The sequence below is a fragment of the Lissotriton vulgaris genome, chromosome 5 (genome assembly GCF_964263255.1).
Source record: "Lissotriton vulgaris chromosome 5, aLisVul1.2, whole genome shotgun sequence".
Lineage (NCBI taxonomy): Eukaryota > Metazoa > Chordata > Amphibia > Caudata > Salamandridae > Lissotriton > Lissotriton vulgaris.
Window position 1 is genome coordinate 330,791,088 of NC_141693.1, and position 23,665 is coordinate 330,814,752.

Sequence of the window (23,665 nt, forward strand, 5' to 3'; positions counted from 1 at the left end):
AAAATGTTTATGTGTTGGTTTTCTAAACAAATAAATAAATGGCATTGTCATTTACAATGCCAATAGCTTAATCTCTCGCAAATGCGAGACCTATTGCATTTGCACCCACACACACACACCCAGCCACACACACACACACCCAGCCACACACACACACACACACACACACACACACACACACACACACACACACACACACACAGCGAGACACACATACACACACAGCGACACACACAGACGCACACAGAGCCACAGCCACACACACAGTGCCACACACACAGAGCCACAGACACACACAGAGCCACAGACACACACAGCACACTCAACATATTTGTTATTATAAAGTGCCTGCATTACATATGGTGCAGCTGAGCTGTATTGCTATTAACTGTTTTTTTTTTTTTTTAATGAGTTAGTGATATTTAAACACGCCGCATGCGTGTGTCTTTGTGTGCGTTCGGCTGTTTTATGTCTATGATCTTGGAAGAAATGTCTTTTTTTACATTTCATTTATCACCTCCACCCTCTTTCGGAAAGGCCCTGCAGTGGTGCTGTTTGGCAGAGGGAGAGTGTGTTAAACACAACAATGTGATTTATGGCCTCACAAACTTTTGTTTACATGAATTAACTCCTAATTACAAGTGCTCTCTTTTACTTGGAAAACACAACAAAAAACAAAGCTCTTCCTGGGGCCCTGGTGTGTGTTTCTTTCTTTCTTTCAGTTCATCTGGCATGTGTTTTAACCCACTATAACTTTGCACTATGTACCCTTCTCCTTTGTCAGACAGTGTAGAACCCGAAGGTGTGATGGGGGAAGAGGTCAGACTGCCATGCCTGATCCCCGAATCTGTGGGCGTTGCAGAGCCTAGTGGCGAGGTGGGGAAGGGGTCAGAGTGCCATACCTTAACCATGGACTGTGCAGCACCCAGATGTAAGATGTGTAGAGGTCAACCTGTCATGCCAGTTGCCCCAATCTATCAGTGGTGCAGAGCCCAGAGGTGAGGTGGCGGAAGGGGTGAGACTGCCATTCCTCCTCCCCGTATCTATGGACGGTGGAGATCCCAGAGGTGAGGTGGGTCAGACCCAAACCCCCATAACTCATCCCCCAATCTGTGGAGGGTGGGAAGCTAAGGGTTGAGGAGTCTGAGCCCAGGGGAGAGGAGTCTGAGACCAGGGGTGAGGTGGGTGCGAGGGTCAGACTGTGATGGTGTGGTGGAGCCAGACAGCTGCCAAGCCTTACCGATGGGAAGGAGCCCATGGCAGCCACTCTGAAGGGGACAGTCACACCGCCTCACTTACTGCAGTCCCGGCAGGCTGGTAACAGAGGAAGGAGAAGGCCGCTCCGGGAGCCGCTCAGATCGGCCTGAGCCCTACGAACACAAGGGGCACTCCTGTGGCGGCGGCACATGTAGTCCATCCACCAGCACAGCCCACGGCTTAGAGATAAAGTCCTCCTTCAAGCGCCCCTTGGCCTGCGTCTCAGGTGTGTGGGGCACCGAGATCACAGGGAACTACTCGACCAGGCGGGTGTAGAGCCAGTCAAAGTGCTTGTAGCGCCGGTGCACCTGGCGCGCAGTGTGGGTTGGCACCAGCTTGTTGGGGATGTAGCTCTTCATGCCCTTGAACTTGGTCTGCTTGGTGGGGTCGTCAATGGAGCAGGAGAAGGGGTAAGGGTTCTCCTGCCACTCTGGGCCGTTGGGCCCCAGGACCACGCACAGCTTGTCCCCGTCCTTCACGAAGCCCGCCGTCTCACCCAGCACGAAGGCTTTGACCCCGGACTTGACGAAGGTGGAGGAGCGGTTGAGGTTGCGGCTGACTGTGGCCGAGCCCTTCGCGCTGCCCGCCTGCGGGGGGTAGGAGGAGCGGGAGGACGCGTCCGAGCGGGTGGAGAGGCGGTAGCGGGCCAGCGCGCTGCACTCGTACTCCAGGTAGCAGGGGGTGCTGGTGTCGTCGTTCACGGTGGAGCAGCTGTCATCCCACTCGTTGTCGCTGCCCTGGCTGGTCTAGTAGGTGGCTCCGTGCTGGGGCCCGGGCGGGTAGGACTGCAACAGCCGCTGCTGCATCAGCGCCAGCGCCCCCGGGAGCGCCGAGTCCTTCGGGGCCCGGAATGAGGACTGAACCGGCTCCGGGGAGAAGCTGGCAGGTTGGCATAGCGGGCCGGGAAGTGCTGCTCCGGGGCGGGCGGCGGCGGGGCAGGCTTGGCTGCCCGCAACACCTCCACGTAGGAGGCTCGGAAGAGGCCGCGGTCGCCGCGGCTGTTGACCCCCCTCCAGCCAGCCCTCGATGTCCTGCGTGCTGCACAGGGTCAGCAGCTCCGTCTCCCGCCGCGAGATCTCGCCCGGGTTCTCTGACTTGAAGTCGTAGAGGGCGCAGGCCCGGAGCGCCATGGTCCCGGAGGATGAGCGGGGGCCCGGGGAGAGGGGAGCGCAGCCCGGGCACCAGGAGGATGGAGAGCCCGGGCACTGGGAGGGGGCTCGAGGTAGGCGGTCTGTAATAACGCTAACTATGATGTTAGACCAGGAACTACCTATGTTGTTAAAATGTATCGTACTATAAGAGACCAATAGTAACAAACAAGCGCTCGTGTGTAAGCCCTGTCCTTTTCAGACTAAGGGGGCGTGTTTTTGACTGTTCCCATCGTTTTTCCGTTCTGGGAAGGACATGGCTTTTGTAGTTCGGACTGGACTGTTCCCATGGGGCACAGGGTCAGAGCTGATTTGCATATCGCCATTGTCTAACCCAGGGTGGTGTGGAGTGCAAAAAAAACAATGGATTTGGGCCCAGATCTTTGGACTGGGGTGAATGTGTGACATTAATCCACAATCTGTCCATCACCTGTTTTGTTTGCAATTGCCGCCATAAGTGCGCTGGGGATGCTCAGACGTGGGTCCCAGGCACTCCACACCACTGGAGTCAAGCTAGCCGGGCTGATGAGAGGTGTTACCTCGAAACCGGTCCGGTCCTCGGATGCTTGATTCCGTTCTGGGAAGGACATGGCTTTTGTAGTTCGGACTGGACTGTTCCCATGGGGCACAGGGTCAGAGCTGATTTGCATATCGCCATTGTCTAACCCAGGGTGGTGTGGAGTGCAAAAAAACGATGGATTTGGGCCCAGATCTTTGGACTGGGGTGAATGTGTGACATTGATCCACATTCTGTCCATCACCTGTTTTGTTTACTCTTGAGGAGCAGCAAGCAGCAGCACATTGACCTCCAGCTGAAACAGGAAGACTTGGAAAATAGGAGCAGGAGGAACAACCTTTACATTAGAGGGATACCTAAAGAGGCTGAAGGCTCAGACATCATGGCGTTCACGGCAGACCTACTCCAGACGATCAGAGGCAACAAGGACGCCTCTTTGCTGACCTTAGACCAAGCCCACCTCGTTCTGACTTCGTCCCTGACATACTCACACGAGTACACCTCTTTACTGATAAGGAAGCTATCCCGCTGGCCGCACGGCGTAAACCGAAATTGGTCTACAGCTTGCACACTATCCAAGTATTCCAAGACATTGATCCATTGACATTACGGCATTGTAGAGACTTCACACCTGTTTGATATTTGATGTGGAGGTTGCGAAGTTTGTCTGTGGGGCCACCCCTTCGCTCTGATCCTTACTTGGGAGAACAAACACCGGGTGTTCCCATGAACCGAAACAACTTCTGCATCTTCCAATGGCCTCCTGAGAAACTAGCCTATCTCCTCCTCATATCTCGTCCTGAGAAGCTATACGCCCCGAATGGCCCATGTTGTCCCTTGCTAAACTTATAGTCCAGGCTAGGGAACAGTTCTTTTCCCAAGCTAAACAAGACCTCATCCAACACCTCCGTTCCATGGACGGTGCACACTCCCCAGCCCGATGTCCTGCAGCCTCTGAGTGGATGCTAGGTTGCCCCCTCCTTGGCTAGGATCCGACCTGCCTCCTGGTTTTACCATGCTCCAACTGCTGACACAATGTCATCCCGGACCCTACGTACATGACCAGGTCAGCTTAATGGGACATACGTACTGGGACTGTTGGCCTCATATGGAGATACCTTCCTCCGCTGGTCCCTTTGCAGCTTGTCACTTTAATCCTTGCAGTGGACCGCTACTGGGCTGTCGCGGGGATACTGAGCCAGTGGTTTCACAAGGATTGAGGTCCTCACCAATTCAAGTTGAACAGGGTTTTATTTTCCCCAAAACGCTTTTCATTGTGAGTGGTGTTGTGGTACCACTTCTGCCTAGAGTGCTGAAGAAGATCAGGCACGACCGTGCCCAAGTCATTCTTGTGGCTCCGGATTGGGCACAGAGTTTGATATCCCGAGCTGCTCAACATGGTCATCCATCCTCCGACCAGTCTGCCTCTTCGGGAGGATCTTCTGTTGTAGCAACGGGTGACGGTCCTCCACCCGAACCTGTCCAGCCTCCACCTCCTTGAGTGGAGGTTGAGTGGTGACAGTTGACCTCATTCGACCTGCCTCCCGAGGTCTGCAATGTAATTCTGGCAGCCAGGCATCCCTCCATTAAGACAGTGTACACCTGCTGGTGGAACAAATTTGTGTCGTGGTGCACAGCAAAAGCTGTGGATCCCCTCTGCCCCTCTTTCTGAGGTTCTTTTGTTCCTTCTTTCTTTGGCCCAGCAGGGCTCTGCTCTGGGCACTATCAAGGGATATCTCTTGGCCATCTCTGCCTTCCTTCGGCTCCCAGGTCAGTCTTCCCTTTCCAAGTCCCCGGTGGTAAATCGTTTCTTGAAAGGCATAACATCACTTTCCTCCTATTCCTTTCGCTATGCCTCAGTGGGACTTGAACCTAGTTTTAACTTATTTAATGTGCGCTCCCTTTGAGCCGGTTCACAACTGTCCTCTGAGGCTCTTAAAACTGCTTTCCTGGTGGCCATTACCTCTACCAGACGGGTGAATGAGCTCCAGGCGCTTTTTTCTAAGCCTCCTTTTCTCTCTCTGCATCTGCACAAAGTTGTCCTCAGGACTCGTCCATCCTTCCTACCCAAGGTTGTCACTGCCATCACCTTGCCCACCATCTTTCCACATCCTTCGAAGGAGTAAGAGAGGCGCCACCGTCTGGACCCAAAACTTGCACTTTCCTTTTATTTGGATCGCACCATGCAGTTCCGGGTGGATGGCCATCTTTGTGGGGTACGTGGGGCCCAAGAAAGGTCAGGCCGTACACAAACTAACTACCTCCCTATGTGTCGTTTTGTGTTTCTAAGCCTGCTATTCTTTGGCAAAGAAGGATCCTCCAGTGGGGCTACATGCCCATTCCACTAGGGCAACGGCAGCAACTGCTGCTCTGGGACGAGGCGTTCCTCTGCATGACCTCTTGTCAGGCAGCTACGTGGGCTTCGTTGCACACTTTTACAAAGCACTACTGTCTTGACAGTCAAGTCTGGAGAGATCGCTTCTTTGGCTATTCTGTTCTCCAGGACTTTATGGTGTGATCTTGGTTCGCAGACCCACCTCCAAGGTTGGTATTGCTGGGGAATCTATTCTTAGGTAAGGTATCAATAACTAACGTGTTTCTTTCAGATGAACATGTTACTTACCTTCAGTAACAATATATCTGTAAGAAACATTAGTTAGTTATAGGTTCCTTACCGCCCCACCCATTCTCTCCCTTTTGCGAACTAATTTCTAGGGTTAAGGTTATCCTTTCAGGACCCTAGTGTTGTGCACCAGTGGTCAGTGTCTTGCATGATTCTGCTTTTCTGGCGCGGAAAGTAATGTATAGAACTGATGTCAGCACGCGAGGGCGCCGTCTAAGTAGCTGCCGCTACGTCATCCCGGCGACATGACGCCAACGACTAACGCGGAGCGTACCAACACCACCTTCCAAGCACAGAGGTACTGCTGATGAAAAACTTTCCGAATCCAGTCTGAAGCCTGGGGGTAATTCTAATGTAAGGAATCTGTAACTAACTAATGTTTGTTAAAGATATATCATTACAGAAGGCAATTAACTAGTTCTTCAAGAGGCAATGGGGCTGGCCAAACCCCCTGCCACTCCAAGGAGGATTCTGCGTTGTTCACCATGGTAATCAGAAGGGCGACAGAAGTTCTAGATCTGCTGAGCCTTCTGTTGTGGTAAAAACCAGCATCCTTAGAGGTGTTAAAGCCCAGACAATCCTCATCCGTATTTGGGACAAACTCTGCTGTTGCCCACCACTAAACATACAAGTAGCAGGCCAACACAGACCCCTCCTATTGACCCTGCCTTTCTAATGAGGCACCCTAATCCTAGCAGTTTCACAGTACAGGCCTCTAGCAGCAGAGTTAACCCCACTTCTTTTCTGATTGCCCCACCTCCGACAAAGAGTCTAAAAAAAAATAAGGCATTTAGGAAAAGGATGTTTTATTCCACTAGCCTCAGCCTTCGTTCCTTCAAAACCAGCTGCTTATTAGGCAGGTACTCTGATACCTTAAGAGTCAGTAACTGAAATCGTACTATAAGTCCCAAAAACATTCTACATTGTTTGGGCACATGTAATTCAGGATAGCCAGGATGCAACCAATTATGTCGTCCAGCCTGGCTGGAGCAGACTACTTATGCAGAGCAGTTTTTACTAGTGTGGTGCTAGTTCGCCATGCATGCAGGCTTCTCAGGCATTTTGCTGATGAATATGCCCCTTATCTTCTCATCAAAGAGGCGAGACCTGTTAGACTCCACCATTGAGTGCTTTAAATAATGTAGAGCTACTGTGTGCTCAGTCAGTCTTTTCACAACCACAAGGCTGTATCCACTGTAAATTCGCCACTTTCAACCTATCACGAAGGTTTTGCTGCCAGATAGCTTCGGGCCCACCACCCCAACAACAGGCACCCTAGTAATTTCGGAGTCTGGGCAAGCTATCCAATGAAAATGTCCCAGTTACTCGCCCCTACAGTAGCAGTCTCCAAGCCGCTTTAGTTTACGCTTACCGGCACACCACCTCCCCATTGTAGGCAGGAATAGACCTTTTCTTCACCGGGGGCAACAATTACATCTGACGGGTTGGTCATGTAGATAGTCCAATGAGGTTTTTGCCTGCCATTTCAATCCTTCCTGCCACATCTTCTACCCTCATCAGAGCAGCTTTCAGAGGACCACTCGGACAAACTACCATAGACGCGGTTGCTGCCTCGGAAATCGGAACAGAGTGCTACTACTGATATTTATTTATTTGGGCTGAAGCAGGGTGATGGCCTTAATTCTGTTCTAGACCTTTGATCTATCAATTTCTTCCTGAGGAAGAACAAAGTCTGGATGCTCACACTGGCTCAGGTCCTATCTACCCTGGGTCCCGGAGACTGGAAAGCGGTGTTTGGCTTACATGATGTCTATTTCAATATCCCCAACCTCAAGACCCTTGTGCTACTTTCAGTTCAAGGTGGGCCACAAGCATTTTCAGTTTACTGAACTCTCATTCAGCCTCACCGGTGCCCATTGATTGTTCACTGAGTTGATGGTGGTGATTCCTGCCCATCTGATGGCGGCAGACTTACCACAGTCAGTTGTAAACCACTTCAAGATGGCGGCAAACCCCTATACATCTCTGGGATTCAAGATTAAGCTCCTTCACAGAGACTCCCTGTCATTGGAGCCATTCTGGATACATTGTGCTGCCACAACTTCCCTCCAAGACGTTAGAGCAACTGTCCCAATATTTCAGTCTCTGTCCTGGGATCAGTTTGTATGATTCTTGAGCTTTTTGGCCAACTGACCTCCTTCATCCTGCTAGTCAACTATGCCATTTGGCACATGCCATAAGTGTGGCTCAATGGTTAGAGCGGCAAACCCTGATGCAGAGGTCTGGCCGGGACCAGGGTTCAATTCCCGACGCGGCAGGGTCTTGGGCTCAATGTCCACGGACTCGATAATTCTCGCCTTGGTGCCTACCCTAATCATGGGTCCCACTCTGCAACTCTGGGCAATAGCTTGCTTAATCTCCACAACGGCCCTAAAGCGCTGGGATGTCTGGTTTCACCTTGGGGGTGCCCAGTAAGGAGCATCTCACAGGGAAAGCCAGGACGGGTTCCACAGCGGTGTACAGCGCCAAGATGCCTGTCAGGTGATAGTGCGCTATAGTGCGCTTTACAAGTATACATACATTTACATTTACGTTGACATGCAGGCTTTGCAATGGAAAATGAATTTTCAGTGGGCCCAGCACCTGAGTAACGTGTCCAATTCAATCCAATTTTCTGAGGAGAAAGTAAAAGATCTGCAGTGGTGGCTACACAACTACACCTTGATCAGCAAAATATCCTTTTCCCTACCCCGCCCAGAGCGGACAGTGGTGATGGGTGTGTCGCTACTGGGGTGGTTGAGGTCATATGGGAGATGTGGATATCTGAGTACTCTGGCCTCCAGTGGAGACCCATTTCCACATCAACTTGCTGGAGTTGCGGGCCATTTGCTTGGCAGGTCCTACCGTCCATTAAGGGGTGCTGGCTCAGGTCTTCACAGACAACACCGCCATGCGATATTGCAACAAGCAGGGAAGGGTGGGGTCCTAGGCTCTGTGCCATGATGCCCTGTACTTTTAGACTGACTGGATTGTCGGGGCATCTCCCTGATAGTACACCACATGGTGAGAGCTTTAAACACCAGTGTGGACGAACTCCCCTTTCAACAATGGTCGATAAATCTGTTCGCTACCCCGAGAACACAGTGTCAACTCTTTTAACACTTTGAAGTTTCGAGTAAGGCTTTATCTCAGAGATGTATTTATTTTAGGATGGAGCAAGGGACTCCTGTATGCTTTTCTGCCAATAACTTCTACGTGAGTTCTGAAGATCACGGATAACTAGCTAAAGATGTGCTAGTGGCTCCAGATTGGGCAAGGAGCATATGGTACTCAGAACTTCTGGGTATGAGCATCTGTACTCTAATTATGCTGCCTCTTCCAGGGGGATCTTCTGTCGCAGTAGAAAGAAAGGGTGTTTCCTCGGGGTCTGCACATATCTACATCTCCATTCGTGGAGATTGAGCACCTGCTGTTGATTGCATTTGATCTGTCTCCAGCAATAGTGGATTTCACCTTGGCCATCAGGCAGCTTTCTTTAAAATCTCCTAAAGCCAACCATTTGGAAATGTTGGTGGCTTGTCATGGATGTGTCACTATTTGTTTTGTTTTAGGCCCCGCAAGGACGTGCAGCGAGCACTGTTAAAGGTTACCCTTCAGCCTTTTTGCCTTACCGGACTATCCACCTTAGTTTAAATCTCATCTTGTAATGTGTTTCTTCAAAGGTGTGGTTCCCATGTTTCTTCCGCAGCCTTTTTGATGCCAAAGTGCGACCTCAATGTGATCCTTAATTTCCTTATGTGTACCCCATTGGAACCGTTACACAGCTGTCCTCTGCATCTCCTGACCCTGAAGACCATTTTTTACCTCATTGCGATCACTTCAGCTCATTGTTTGAGTGAGCTCCAAGCTCTTTCACTACAGCCACCCCGCGTTATCTTCTTTCAGATACATTGATCGTACAGACTAGAGTGGCCTTACTACTTAAGTTTGTCTCTTCTTTTCACGTTGGCCAGTTCGTAACACTTCTTGTTTTTTGTAGAACCTCAACCCTCAAAAGAGGAGGAGAGACTCTATTGTTTGGATCCCAAAAGATTAGAGACCTTTTACATCTATCAAATCAAAGGCCATTGTGTTGACAATCATCTCTTTGTGGGGCAAAGAAAGGCAAGAAAGTTAATAAGAGAATGCTAATCAGGTGATTAGTTTTCTGCATCAAGATTTGCTACACACTGGCCACGAAGAAGCCTCCTGAGTGATTGAGAACTCAGTCCACCAGAGCAAAGGTTACTTGTACTACTCTGGAGTGCCTGTCCTGGGTATTTGTCAGGCTATGTGAGCATCAATGCAGACATTCCCAAAGCACTTCTGTCTTGACAGCAAGGTCTGACAGGAAGGGCCTTTTGACCGTCTGGACTTGTTGAATTTGTTCATCTGAGCCATTCCACTGACCCACCATGGGAAAGGTACTGCTTTGATATCTATTTCAAAGGTGCAGAATCTGTGGGGTGGAAGTGTCCATCAGAAGAATAATTTACTTCAGTAACCCGGTTTCTGGGTGATACTTTAACTGTAGATTTCTTATCACACTCCCAACTCTCTCTTCTGTAGCATGAACTCTTTCATGTTAAACGGCCCCTTTTGGGGGGCGTGGCCAAGATGGCGGAGTGAGCAGACGCGTCTCTTCGGAGCTCCTCCGAACTGATCAAGCCCGGGCCATAAACTACAGCATTCTCCCCCGCAGAAGCAAAGCAGGGGAAGGGAATCGCCGGAGGCCACCGACAAGAATTAGGCAGCTCCACCGGGCTGGTTGCCGCATTCGACTACCAGAATGGGCGTATCGGCCCAACAGACCCGACGGCGCAGAGAGGCCCTGCGGCGACTGAGGATTGCCAAGCGGAACGGCCCAGCAGAGGGGCGGATAGCGGCCCGGAGGACGTAAATCGAGGCCGCGGCTGCGACCTAGTGGGGGAGGAGCTCCGACAAGCTGCCGCCTGAGCCAGCACGCACTGCGCCACCAAAGCTGCCTCTACCCGTACGACCCGCGCAAGTGCCCTGGACACCCGGGTCAAGACATATTGCAGCAGTGGCGACAGTCCCAGCCACCTAGCTGGAATACAGTGGCGAGGCGGGAACCGTGGCAGGAGACTGCCATTTTGCCCGCCGGGACTCCGACCTGTCGGGAGTGGTGCTCACGGCCTAGACTGTGGGCTGGGGCTTGGCTGGTCGACCTGGGCAGGGCCCCTCGGAGAAGCGGAGGGGCCTTTTCGCCCCTGCACAGCATAAACAGACACTGTCTGCCTTCCCGGCGCCTTCGGGATACCAACCCCCCGGAATCCCCTCTACTTCATACAGTGATGAGCAGTTGGGACCCGGCGGTGGAAGCGGGAGGCCCTATATCTTCCTGGGGACACCAGCTGGGGCGGACTCACACTGGACATCGGTGGGACGGGGCTCCCTGGGGACTTCGCGGGCCGTACAGACATGCCCTCTGCAGTGCGCAAGCCCCCGAATGAGAGTTGAACCCCCGAGCGCAGAAGGGTGAGCCGCGGGTGGGCAGCACGGGGCCTGCCTGGAGCCTCACTCTTCACGAGCAACATCTACTTACAGGCCCTCTATTGCAGGCGAGGCACTCCCTGCACATAATTTAGACGCCCCAGCGCGACGCCATACGACGGACAGAAGGCACGTGGGAAGACGGCGAGGGCCGAGATCCCATACAGAAAAACTGCGGGTTCGAGATGGCGGGGCAGAGGAAGAATGGGGACCGAACCCTCCCGAAATGCTGAACAAGACCCAAAGCAAAGGGGACAAAAGCCAGTCGTACCCAGGCTCCTCCAAAACGCAACGAGACCTAGAGGAGGGAGAGGTGCCCGTTACAAAGGCCTTTCATGGAGTCTCTTTTTAACTCCCTTCGAGAAGACTTCAGCGCCTTGAAACGAGAAGTGGCAGGCGAGGTCCGAGAGATCAGGAGGGAAGTTGACGGCCTCGGTGAAAGGGTGGCCAACATAGAGGACACGGGGCGAGCACGGGATGAGAAATTGGAGCAGCTACAGCAGTAAGTTATACGCCTGAAAGAACAACAGCTAGACTTGCAAGCTCACAGCGACGACCTGGAAAACGGGTCTCGGCGGAATAACATTCGGGTCCAGGGGGTGCCATCCAAAGAAGAGGGCACAGACATGGAGGCGTATCTGCAGGCCCTAATCCGGGACATCCTCTGGGAACCGGCGGAATTCCCCATCAGAATCGATAGGGCACATAGGGTGGAGCTGGCGAGGCGGGCCCCTGCACCAACCCCGGACATCCTAGCCTTCCTACCGAACTACCCGCTTAAGGAGCGCATCCTCAAGGAAGCACATAAATGGCAGTTCCGAGGCCACCCAGTAACCCTCTTTCAGGACCTTTCCTCAATCACGCTACAAAAACGCAAAACCTTTAAACCGGCAACAGACTTTCTCAGAAGCAAGGAGGTACAATATGCCTGGGGGCCACCCATTTCGGCTGATATTTAGATGGAACGGCACCCTGCACCAACTTCGGTTGTTTCAAGATACATGCTCAGTGCTCGGCCTGACACACGATGACGAAGAGAGACTATTGAGATCGCCCCAACTTGCACCCAGGGATGGCTGGCAACAAGTGGGGAGACGGCGCTCCTCTGCAGAAAACTCGAAACCTGATGCACGCACTATACAGTCGGAGAGAGCCAATGGCATCCAGGAAGTGGCTAAAGACACCTCGTCCTTAGAATGATTGATCTCCGGGGGGAGAACACATTAGCATGATTCAATGAAGTGGTCCGGGAGATTAGGGGGGGTCCCGAGAAGGCGCAGTGGCTGAACGTCCACACAGGTACTCTCCACAGCCTGCACCCCTAGAGGGCAGGTCTGGGACTACATTCTCTCGTGGGGGCTTGGGGGAAGTTGGGATGGAGTATGGGAGGGGGGAGAATTGTTGGGGACGGTTCAAGTGGGGTGAGAGGGATGGCGGGCGGCGGGGGGTGGTTGGGGCGTGGGGGGGAATGGGATGGTTTGGGTGTTGGGGCTCAGGGGGGCTGGGGGGGGTCCTCCTTGTCCACGGGGGTTTTTTGAGTTTCTTTGGTCACTGCATACCCAGTGCAGCACGTTGCCATCTCAGCTACCCACTTAAGATGTCGCGCCCACTGAATATCCTCTCTTAATGTGAGGGGCCTTAATAACCCAATCAAACGACAAGCGATACTTTCCCTACTGGAGCACTCTGCTGCAGATATTTGCCTCCTACAGGAGACTCATTTATTACCCAAAGACCACCACCGACTTAAGTCCCGGTCCTTCCCCTTGCAGTTTTTCTCATCAGCAAATAAGAAAGTGGCGGGAGTGGCGATCCTGGTATCTAGATCCTTTGAGGGGCGGGTTCTGCAGAAGGAGGCGGAGATCAAGGGCAGGATGCTGGTACACCACTTTCTCATTGCAGGACAGACACTCTTAGTGGGCACGATATATGGACCCAACGAGGGACAAGAGAAATTCATACCACAGCACTAGAGTCGGCTATAGCTAACACCCAGCCACACTTGCTGCTAGCGGGCGATCTCAACCTAGTTTTTCTCAACACAGCAGATCGCTCTGGACAGCGTTATGGTCAGGTGAGGGCACTCTCAAAGACAGGCCACACACACCTGGCAGACCTGGGCCTTGTTGATCTATGGAGGCACCTCCACCCACAAGCCACAGCATACACCTACTACTCAGCTGCCCACAAAACTTACGCACGGCTCGATTACTTTCTGTGCTCCTCCCAGCTGGTGCCCCGCGCAAGACGTTGACATCCTCCCGACTTCCCTGTCGGATAACTCCCCGGTGATGGCCTCCTTTCTCTTCACACCCACGCCTCGCCTGCAGCGTCATTGGTGCCTACGAGACACCTTGCTCCAGAGTCCCGCCACAGTGGAGCGGATCAAAACCGCCATCACTCAGTTTCTTGTTCATAACGCCAACGCAGACACTACCAAGGCCACACAGTGGGCCGCACTCAAGGCGGTCCTACGGGGAGAATTCCTCTCTATCGCCACAGCTAATAATAGAGAACGCGCGCAGAAACGGGCGGATATCGCCCAACGTGTGGCAGAGTTGGAACAGATGCACCAACGCACCGGGGCGGCCCGGGCGTGGCGCCAACTTTGTACAGAGAGAAAGATGCTGGCGGGCTTGGACCAAGATGTGGCGGAATACGCAGCCCTGCGCCTCCGACACGCGTACTACACAGGGGGGGGAAACTCGTGGCGAGTAAACTACGGGAGCAACGCCAAAGGCAGGGCATTAGAACCATCCGGTCCAGTCAGGGCAACCTTGTCACTGACGACGATGCCATCGCCGCGGCTTTTGGGAACTTCTACGGCGACTTATATGCCGCAGACTCACTTGACATGCAGGCGGGCCAGGCTTACCTGGGAGGAGCGCACCTCCCGTCTCTGAACGAAGCACAGGCGGGGTTCCTTGATCGACCCATAGGTCTGGAGGAGGTGATCTCGGCGATATCTTGCCTCAAACTGGGGAAGTCACCGGGCCCAGATGGCTACTCGGCGGCCCTCTACAAAACCCTTTGTCATCAGGTGGCCCCATTACTGCGAGATCTCTTCAATACATTTGATCAGCCTGGTGCCATCCCCGCGGACCTATTGGAGGCGGCGATATCGGTTTTACCCAAACCCGGCCGGGACCATACTCGGTGTAGCTCCTACAGACCGATTTCCCTTTTAAACATTGACCTTAAGCTCTACACGGGTATTCTCGCGTATAGGCTGGCACCCTACATGCAGCAGCTAGTGGAACCTGATCAAGCAGGTTTCATTCCTGCTTGATCAGGTCTAGGGCCAGTCAAGTGCCAGTCAAGGGCCGGGACTAGGAGGGACGGCCCTTGACTGGGTTCGCTCCTTTCTGACGAACCGCCACCAATCGGTTCGAATCTCCCAATTCTCGGCGGATAGGATGAAACTCACCTGCGGAGTCCAGCAGGGCTCGTCTTTGTCTCCACTCCTTTTTAATTTATACCTTACCCCCCTGATCCGCTCCCTCCGGGGAAGGAATGTCACTGCATTTAACTATGCAGATGACATTCAGCTCACCTTCAACCTTGACTCGCAGGAAGCGGCCCAGAATTTCCAGTCCACCCTTTGCCATATCAGCGACTGGATGGGCGCTCACCACCTCAAGCTTAACCCCGACAAGACGGAGCTCGTTCTTGTCGGAGGCCCAGCCAATCCATGGAACCCCTTTCCCTTGGCCCCCCTCCTAGTCCCGCTGATAAAGTAAAAAGCCTAGGGGTCTACATCTCACAGGATCTTTCCATGAATCATCAGATCAGCGCCACAGTATCCTCCTGCTTCCATCAGCTCAGAAAAATCCGGAAATAGCTCACTTCCTGACCACTGAAGCTCTCACCCTGGCGCTGTTGGCACTAGTCATCTCCCGGATTGACTACGCCAACGCCCTATACGCAGGTATTCCGCAATACCAAATAAAGAGACTTCAGTTAATCCAGAATCAGGCCGCCCGTCTTATCTACCGTCAGCCAAAACATCACCACGTCCGTCCCCTCCTCAAAGCCCTTCATTGGCTTCCCGTGTCGGAACGCTTTAAGTTCAAACTTGGCTGCCTAACCCATAAATCCCTGGCCGGCATCGGCCCCTCTTTCATCTCCTCTCTTCTCCATCCGTACGCCCCCCCCCAGACACCTCCGTTCCTCCCATCACGCCCTCCTCCAGACACCTAGGTTCAGGCGTAAAAAGCACGGAGGCCTTAGATTCTCCTTCTTAGCCCCCTCCCTCTGGAACTCTCTACCTTTAGACCTCAGACTCTCCTCTTCCTACCCTCACTTTAGGTCTCTCCTAAAAACTCACCTTTTCTGCGGTGTCTATACATAAATTTCTTCTTTCTCCCCTTTCTGCCTCCTCCTGGGTTAGTGATCAGCGCCAAGAAACCGTCCGGTGAACGCAGCGCTCTACAAATCCTTTTTACATTACATTACATTCCCCAACGGCAGACCAGCGATAACACTAAAAGCGCCTTCCACCTCATAGAAGCTGGGTCGCAGACGAGGCCTGGCTGCATGCTGCTCACCATCAATGCCGAAAAGGCATTTGATAGTGCACTGGCCCTATCTGGAGCTGGTCCTACAGCGATTCGGGGTGGGAGAGACGCTGTGTAACCGCATATTGAACTGCTATCGCCAGCCTAACGCCGCGGTCCGGGTCAATGGGCATACCTCCCCGCGCTTCCCCATTGGCAGGGGCACCAGGCAAGGGTGCCCGCTCTCCCCAATCCTGTCTGCCCTATACATGGAGTCGCTAGCACAGCGGATCAGGCACCACAACCTTATCAAAGGCATTCCCTTCGGCGGAGACGTGATTAATATAGAAAAATCCGAGGCCCTGAACATATCCCTGTCACCGGAAGTGCTTGTAGAGGTCAAAAACGAGTTAGATCTGCATTGGTCCGACGCCACTGTCCCCTACCTGTGTGCTGTTGGCCCCCACCATTCAGGCCACTACCGAAGCCAATTACGCCAGGCTTCGCTCGTGGCTGAGCGATGAACTCAGGAGGTGGAAGCGACACTCACTCTCCTGGCTGGGACGGATAGCGGCTGCCAAGATGACCTTATTGCCACAGATCCTCTACGTGTTTCAGACACTTCCTCTGCGCCCCCCCCCCCCCCCCCCCCCCCCCCGGTGGGAGTACCTGATCTCGCCTTATACTATCGGGCACCAGCTGGAGTCAGGTAAGCACTGGCTCTTCCAGGACCAAGCCGTGGCGGGCAAGCCCCTTCTGGGGATTCCGTTTCTACCACGATGCCATAGACCTCCCAATCTCTACGCCTCACAGATCATGAGCACCGTATTAGACGTATGGGACAAAGTAGCGGTCACGCACGACCTTACCTCGTTCCCTTCCCCGATGACCCCGCTTTTTGATAACCCAGACTTCTCCCCGGGTCTGGACCCCAGGGCGTTTGTTACTTCGAGACGTTCGCCATGTAAAGCTCTGGGAGACCTGTTCGATCTAAATGGCATCCTTCCATTTCAGAAGGTGAAGGAGGACTATGGCATACCAGAAACTGACCGTCTGCCCTATCTGCAGGTCCGACACTGGGCCTTACAGCCGGCGGTCAAACCCGACCTGTACCAGCACCTCCTCCTCACCAACATACACACATACAACGCGGGGCAGGCCAGGTGGGAGAGAGACTTAGGGAGACAACTCACGCGTAAAGAATGGGAAGGCATATACCATAGAGCCAGGCACTCCGCCCACCATACTGGCCTCACCGAAACCCTGACCAAAGTGGCCACCTACTGGTACCACACACCGGATCGCCTACACCGATGGGACCCCCGCATTAGTGATCGCTGCTGTAGGGGATGCGGGGAACTTGGCACACTAGAGCATTTACTGTGGAGCTGTGACCGCCTACGACCCTACTGGAATTCGATCCTAGATGAAGTAGACTCCCATTTGGACACCCAACTTCCCAGATTCCCCGCTTATGGTTTGCTTGGACTCCCTAACGCTTTGATGTACCCCTTGACTCCTAGCCATTGCGCTGGGGGCAACCGTCCAGAACATTGTGGCGCACTGGAGGACCACTCAACCTCCCCCATACACTGGCTGGCTCCACAGGCTGTGGATGATACTGGGGATGGAGAAACTGACACTTGCAAAAGAGGGGAGGGGACAGGACTTTGCAGAGCATTGGCAGCCATTTTTGACTCTACTCAAGGGAGAGTTTAGGGAATTGAGCTGCCCACGCTATCTGCGCCTGCTACGCCTCGCTGACACTCCACTCATGGAACCTAAAGCCCAGCCGCGCAGGCGTAAACCAAGGGCCGATGTCTGATCTACGACCTCATCGTGGTGAAGCGGTGATCACCGTTTACCTATTCTTTTGTTTTGTGGACAAGGAGGGGGGGGGTTCAGGTCTTGGTTTCCCCGCTGCAAGGCCCAACCCTTACGACATTGTCAGTATAATTACTACCTTACGCCCGGGGTTTGTGCCACACGACTTAGTACTATTGCATCTGATGGGGAAATGTGACCTATTTGTTTTTCTCTTTTCTGGAAACTCAATAAAAGATTTAAACCATAAAAGGCCCCTTTTTAGATAGCTACACATGCTTGGTGGCACCTATATTTGGTTCCAGACATTAATTCTGGGCCGGAGCATGGTCGACGCAGAGAGCCCCATGATGGCCCTTACCGGCATGCAATGGCTCTGCTGAAATTATGTTCCAGATGCAATCTGGAGTCTGGGGATAGTCTAAAGGTAAGGAATCTTCAGTTAGAGTATCCACCAGAAAGAGTGAACTAGCTTGTTCTTTATCACTACAAAAAGATTTGATTTAGATGTACAATGAAGAACCACTGATATCATTGTAATAGTTTTCTAAATACTTTGTAAACCTCCCACCAGTCTGTTGTACGATGGATCCTGGACATAAATGCAAGTACAAGTTACTTACTGTAGGGATTAACGCTCCTAATAATGCAGACCATTTTGTGCCAGGAGACCCGAAATTCATCCCAGCTCTTTAAGTATGTTCTACCTCCAAGAAGACGAGATAAAGAACTGGAATCTTAGGCAACCTTTTGGAATGTTGGAGCATATCAGTGCAGATGGATAGGTGTATACATCTGCTCTTCTAGTTTTAAAAAAATTACGTTGTTCCCTTTCATTAGCCTGGGTAATTGAGGAGATATTGGAATAGAAGTAGAAAAGTCATTATCACAAGTGTAGGAAAGTGCCACTCTTTGCATGGTTACTCCCTAACGTTTTGCAAGACACCTGATGCCAACTTGACCAAGTGTGCCCTTGGTCCCTGCCAATCAGTTTCCCAGGGTTTGTGTTCTTTCTCAAAACTGTACCTTTGTCTCCACAGTTGACACACCTCTGGCCCACCTGCAAGTCCCTTGTAAAAGGTACCTCTGGTACCAAGGGCCTTGTGACCAGAGAGGTCCCCAAGGTCTTCAGCATGTATTATGCCACCCTCAGAGACCCCTCTCCTGAACAATCATGTACTGACATTGCAGGCTGCGTGTTTTGTTGCAGACTAAACTCGAGTCAACATGGCAACCAATCCTGGGTGTCATGCCCCCCAACACTGCCCATGGCATGGGTAAATCACCCCTCGAGCAGGCCTTGAAGCCTTAAAGGCAGGGTGTGCCATGCTACTGGTGAGGGCATAGCTGCATGAGCAATACGCCCCTACAGTGTCTGTGCCATGCACAGGTATTGTAAGTACAGTGAAGCATTTTGAGTATGGGCGTTAGAGGGAGCCGAGCAAGATGGCCGCACGTATGTGAGGCTCTGCCGGGACCATCCAACATTTGCTAATATATCCTGCATATCCCGCCTAGCCTGAACCCCGGCTGTGTGGCAAACAACGTCCGAGGTGCCTGGGCACCGAGTGTGGAGCTTTTTGCTTGCCGGAGAAGCTGAAAGAGCTGCCTCCGGAGACGCGCCGTCCTGCGCTGTGACCGCACCTGGAGGGAACCGGCCCTGCACCCGGAGTCTGTCCGGAAGCTTCAACGACTGGCGGCCTCCTCCCCTGCCCGTGGGGAGAGACCAGAGAGAGCGGTGTCCCACGCTGAGGACGGCGGCGATCGGCTGTGACAAGCCGTGCAGCATCCGAACATAGAGCGGCCTGGACCTGCCCTGCTGGTGGCGGTGAGTGGGGCGGGGAACTAGGCGAGCCCGAGGCTGCGGAGGCGGCGCTGGGCCGCTCGAGCTGTGGCCGGCGGGGACGCGGGGGGGGGGGCCTAAGCCACGGCGGAGTGGTGGAGCTGAGGTGGCGCTGATACCGGCGAGATCGCGGGGAGAAAATCCTTACAGTGCACTTGGCAGTTAAGTGCGGTGATATTTTGGCGCAATATCTCTGACCGGCGACATTGGTGACTCTGCCCCTTGCTGGGACTAGCTGCGGAGCTACCGGGAGGTACTTTGGTGCATAGACATTTCACAGTATCCTAAGACCTACTGGGGGCATTTTTGACTGTGCTACTCCTCCCCAACTACTGCGACTGGGTGAGGGCATTGCTCGGATAGGCGCCATGGGCAGGCCGGAAAGGAATCAGCCAAAGATAATATTTGAAGCCAAGAAAACGGCGCTATCTTCTTCGCAGACGCCGCATGACACAGAAACCGTGGGGGCAGTTGGGGGCACCCCGAATCTAGAGGCCACATTGGTGGCGATGCAAAAAACACTGCAGTCTATAGAAGGCACCATGGAGGCGGTCAACCATCGCCTCGACCACATGGCGACTCAATTTGACCGGCAAAATGTGCGGATGGGAGAAAAGGAACAAAGTGTCTGCCACGGAGGAATGGCTTGCCACGGTCACGACTAAGGTGTTCAATATGGAGAGGGTGCTGGCGGTAAAACAGGCGAAGAATGAGGAGTTGGAAGGGAGGTCCAGAAGGAATAATATACGCGTTACGGACCTGCCAGAATCCACGAATGTTGGCCAGATGGAGGACTTCATGGAGCGCATGCTAGTGGATATTTTTGGCGCTGACCAGTTGTCCCGTGTCTTCATCGTGGAGCGCGCCCACCGCTCTCTGGCGAAACGCCCGGTGCCTGGAGCACAGCCACGTCCTATTATCGCTCGCATCCTTAATTACAGAGACCGGGATGTCGTACTACGCCTTGCAAGGGACAAGGGCACTATTGAGTACCAGGTTAGCAAACTGGAATTCTATCCTGATTTCACCATGGCGGTGCAAACGGCGCGCAAAGAATTTGCCACAGTGAAACATCTATTGCGCGCCGAAAACATCCCGTTCGAGGCATGTGGGCTGCTGAAGTCATATCTGTGCATAGATCGCCGCCTAGTGTTGGGTCCGGATGATTGCACATTGTTGTCCTGGAAGAGTCTTCGAAGTATCACGAGATAGGTGGCTCCTCCCCTGGACTACAGTGCGCATGGGCATCGCCTCCATCCCCAGATTGTTTTTTTCCGCCATTGGGTTCGGATGTGTTTCGGTTCCCTCTGTCGGAATCGATAGTTGTTTAACTTTCCTAACTTGAGACCAAAAGGTCTTTAGGCTTGGCGTCGGTATCGTTTTGCGTTCGGGTTTGACTGTTCTTCAGCTCCGAACTCTTGCTGCCCTTCCCCGTGCTGTCGGCGCGGACGGGCCTACACGACGCTCCAGACATGGAACGAACTCCGTTTAAGAGGTGCCCGGTGTGCACCTCAAAGTATTCACACCTCGACGTGCACCCAGTGTGCAACAAATGTCTGTCGCCGGACCATGATGAGGCCAGGTGTATGGCCTGCTCAAAGTTCCGGTGTAAGAAGACTCTCAAGCTTCGTCGGGCCGCTAGACTCCAGGCCCAGTTATCAGCGCCCCCGCCAGACAACATCTTCGAAGAAGACGTTGGAGACGACAATGTTTTTCAAGTTTCGGACTCTAGCCCGGCGTCGGAGGAAGAAAACTACCACGCGGGAGACGAAGAGTTTGATGAAGTCGTCGGTGAGGTAGGGGACGACGATGGGGCCATTGCCACCGTGGAGGATAGCTCAGAGGAGGAGCATCCTCAAACTGACTCAGGGGTCAACCCCCACTATACGGCCCAGGTCGAGAAATCGCCTTCGGGCCTTACCCAAGACCTTGTTAATCGTCCCACGGCCTCGCCTCCGGGCCCGGCCACGGACATTTCTGATGTGCCACTCCCGTTGAAGAAAACGAAAGTGAAGCCATCGGGGTCCACACCAACGGTTTCGAAACCGAAAGTGAAAGTCGCACTGGTGGGACAGAAGGCTCCAGAGGCCTCAACGTCTAAGAAATTCAAAATGGCAGACAGCAAGAGCCACGCCAAGATGGCCGACCCGAAGAAACCGGTGTCGAAGCCGAAGGCGAAGACGACTGACGCGGCCGCGTCGGCGCCGAAGGGCGTCGAGGCCGATGACCCGAAGAAGGCTCCGAAGAAGCGTCAGGACGACGCCGAAGCTCTGGCTGCGCCGACTCCGGCCGTCAAGGCCAAGGATGGTGATGTGTCGGCTCCGAAGACCGTGCCTTTCGCCGACCCGACTCCGGACTCGGGGAAATCGCTCGAGCCGGTCCAGCCCTCCCCGGCCTTAACTAAAAAGGTCGTGGAGTCCCTGCAGCGGATTCGGAAGGACGCTGTGGCTCCCGAACCGAAGGATGTGGTGCCGAAGCCTACACCAAAGCCGGCAAAGGCGCAAACGCCTATCCACTTCACGGTGCCGCCGAAGACGACGCCGAAGGCTTTCGCTCCGAAGCATGGGGCCGGGGTGCCTTTGAAGGTGGTGTTGACGCCCAAGGCGTCATTGGTAGTGCCGAAGCCTCGGCTCAAACCACTCGCAGATGAGGAGCGTCGAGAGGTTATCATCGACGCCAACACCGGGAAGCTCTCCCTCCTCAAACGGAAGATCACCACGGAGCCGGTGTTGGAACATTATCGTATTCCACTCAAAAACAAAAAGGACTCTGCGGGTACTTCTGCCCCTATAGAGCCTGCATCTCCACATAATTTGGAACTTTCACCGACGCATTCAAACGCTGGGGAAGGTGACGGAGATGAAGAGGACGAGTACAATTATCCAGCATACTCGGATCCAGAGGAGGTACATGAACCTTGGTCTGCCGGAGGCGACCCTGAGGACCCTCAGTCGGGTCATGAACCGCAGCTTTTTGCAGCAAAGACTTCTCCAACAGAGGACTCTGCAGCCTTCAACGCTCTGATTGAGAGAGCTGCAGCTAATCATGATGTCGACCTACATTCAGATCCTGTGGATGTCGACTTTCTGTTTGACACTTTCTCAGTGGCTGAAAAGTCAGTCAAGACATTGCCTATGCTCAAGGGAGTGCTGAAGCACGCGCCAGAGGTTTTCAGGGAGCCCACTCGGGCGCGAGTCATCAATCCTCGCATTGACAAAAAATACAAGGCAGCGCCCTTGGATCCAACGTACATCAAGGGACACTTGCCACTGGATTCCTTGGTTGTATCCAACGCACGTAAGCAGGCGAACTCGCAGACCACGGGTGACGCTCCTCCCCCAGACAAAGAGTCAAAGATATTTGAAGCCTCAGGGAAACTCATTGCTGCGCAGGCAGCTAATATTTGGCGCATTTCAAACATGCAGGCCCTACTTGCACGCTACGATAGGGCACATTACGACACCCTAGAAACACTTCTGCAGCACCTACCTGATCAGTACAAGGAGGCAGGTGAAATGTTGATTCAGGAGGGGAAGCTGATCACCAACGCTTCCATCAAATGTGTGCTGGACGTGGCTGATACCGCCTCCAGGGCGATCAACACTAGCGTGTTGCTGAGGAGACATGCATGGCTTAGAATATCAGGCTTCAAACCAGATATACAGACAACCATCCTGAACCAAACAGTTAATCCTGGCCACCTGTTTGGCCCCGAGGTGGATGCGACACTTGAAAAAATGAAGAAAGACACGGACACTGCTAAGTCTATGGGGGCCCTCCAGTCTCAGCAGTTTCGGGGTGGTTCCTTTCGCCGCTCCAATAACCGAGGCACCTCAAGGGGTCAGGCATCACAATCCACACAGTACTATAAGAGCAATACCCAAACCTCATACACCAACAAAGGTAGAGGTGGCTACAGAGGCAACAACGTCAAGGGCAGGGGACGTGGAAACAGCTCCAGGTCCTCCACCGCCAACAAACAGTGACGCCTTGTCACTGCCCCCCGACCACACAACACCGGTCGGGGGGAGACTCCAGCAGTTCCTGCCCGCGTGGAAATCCATCACCACGGACAGGTGGGTCAAATCTCTTATCCAGTACGGTTACTGTCTGGAACTTACTTCCACTCCACCAAACATACCTCCAAGAAACCGTCCTATGTCCGGCGAGCACTTGCACTTGTTGCAGCAGGCAGTTCAAGTCATGCTGCAAAAAGGGGCAATAGAGCTCGTCCCACTGCAAGAAAGGGGAACAGGAGTTTACTCTCTGTACTTTCTAATCCCCAAAAAGGACGGATCCCTCAGGCCCATCCTGGACCTCAGGCCCCTCAACTGGTATATTCTATCGGAGCACTTCCATATGCTCACGTTGCAGCAGGTCCTCCCTCTGCTTCGACAGGGGGACTTCCTGGCTACGCTAGATCTAAAGGATGCATACTTTCAT

General features: G+C 53.3%; 1 protein-coding gene and 1 pseudogene across 1 annotated transcript in view; one reads left to right on the forward strand and one right to left on the reverse strand.

The window, feature by feature from the left end:
• EMC1 (ER membrane protein complex subunit 1) overlaps window positions 1–23,665 on the forward strand; it is a 307,425-nt gene that overhangs the window by 261,082 nt on the left and 22,678 nt on the right. The window lies entirely within an intron of this gene.
• LOC147710834 (sorting nexin-18 pseudogene) lies at window positions 1,292–2,387 on the reverse strand (annotated as a pseudogene).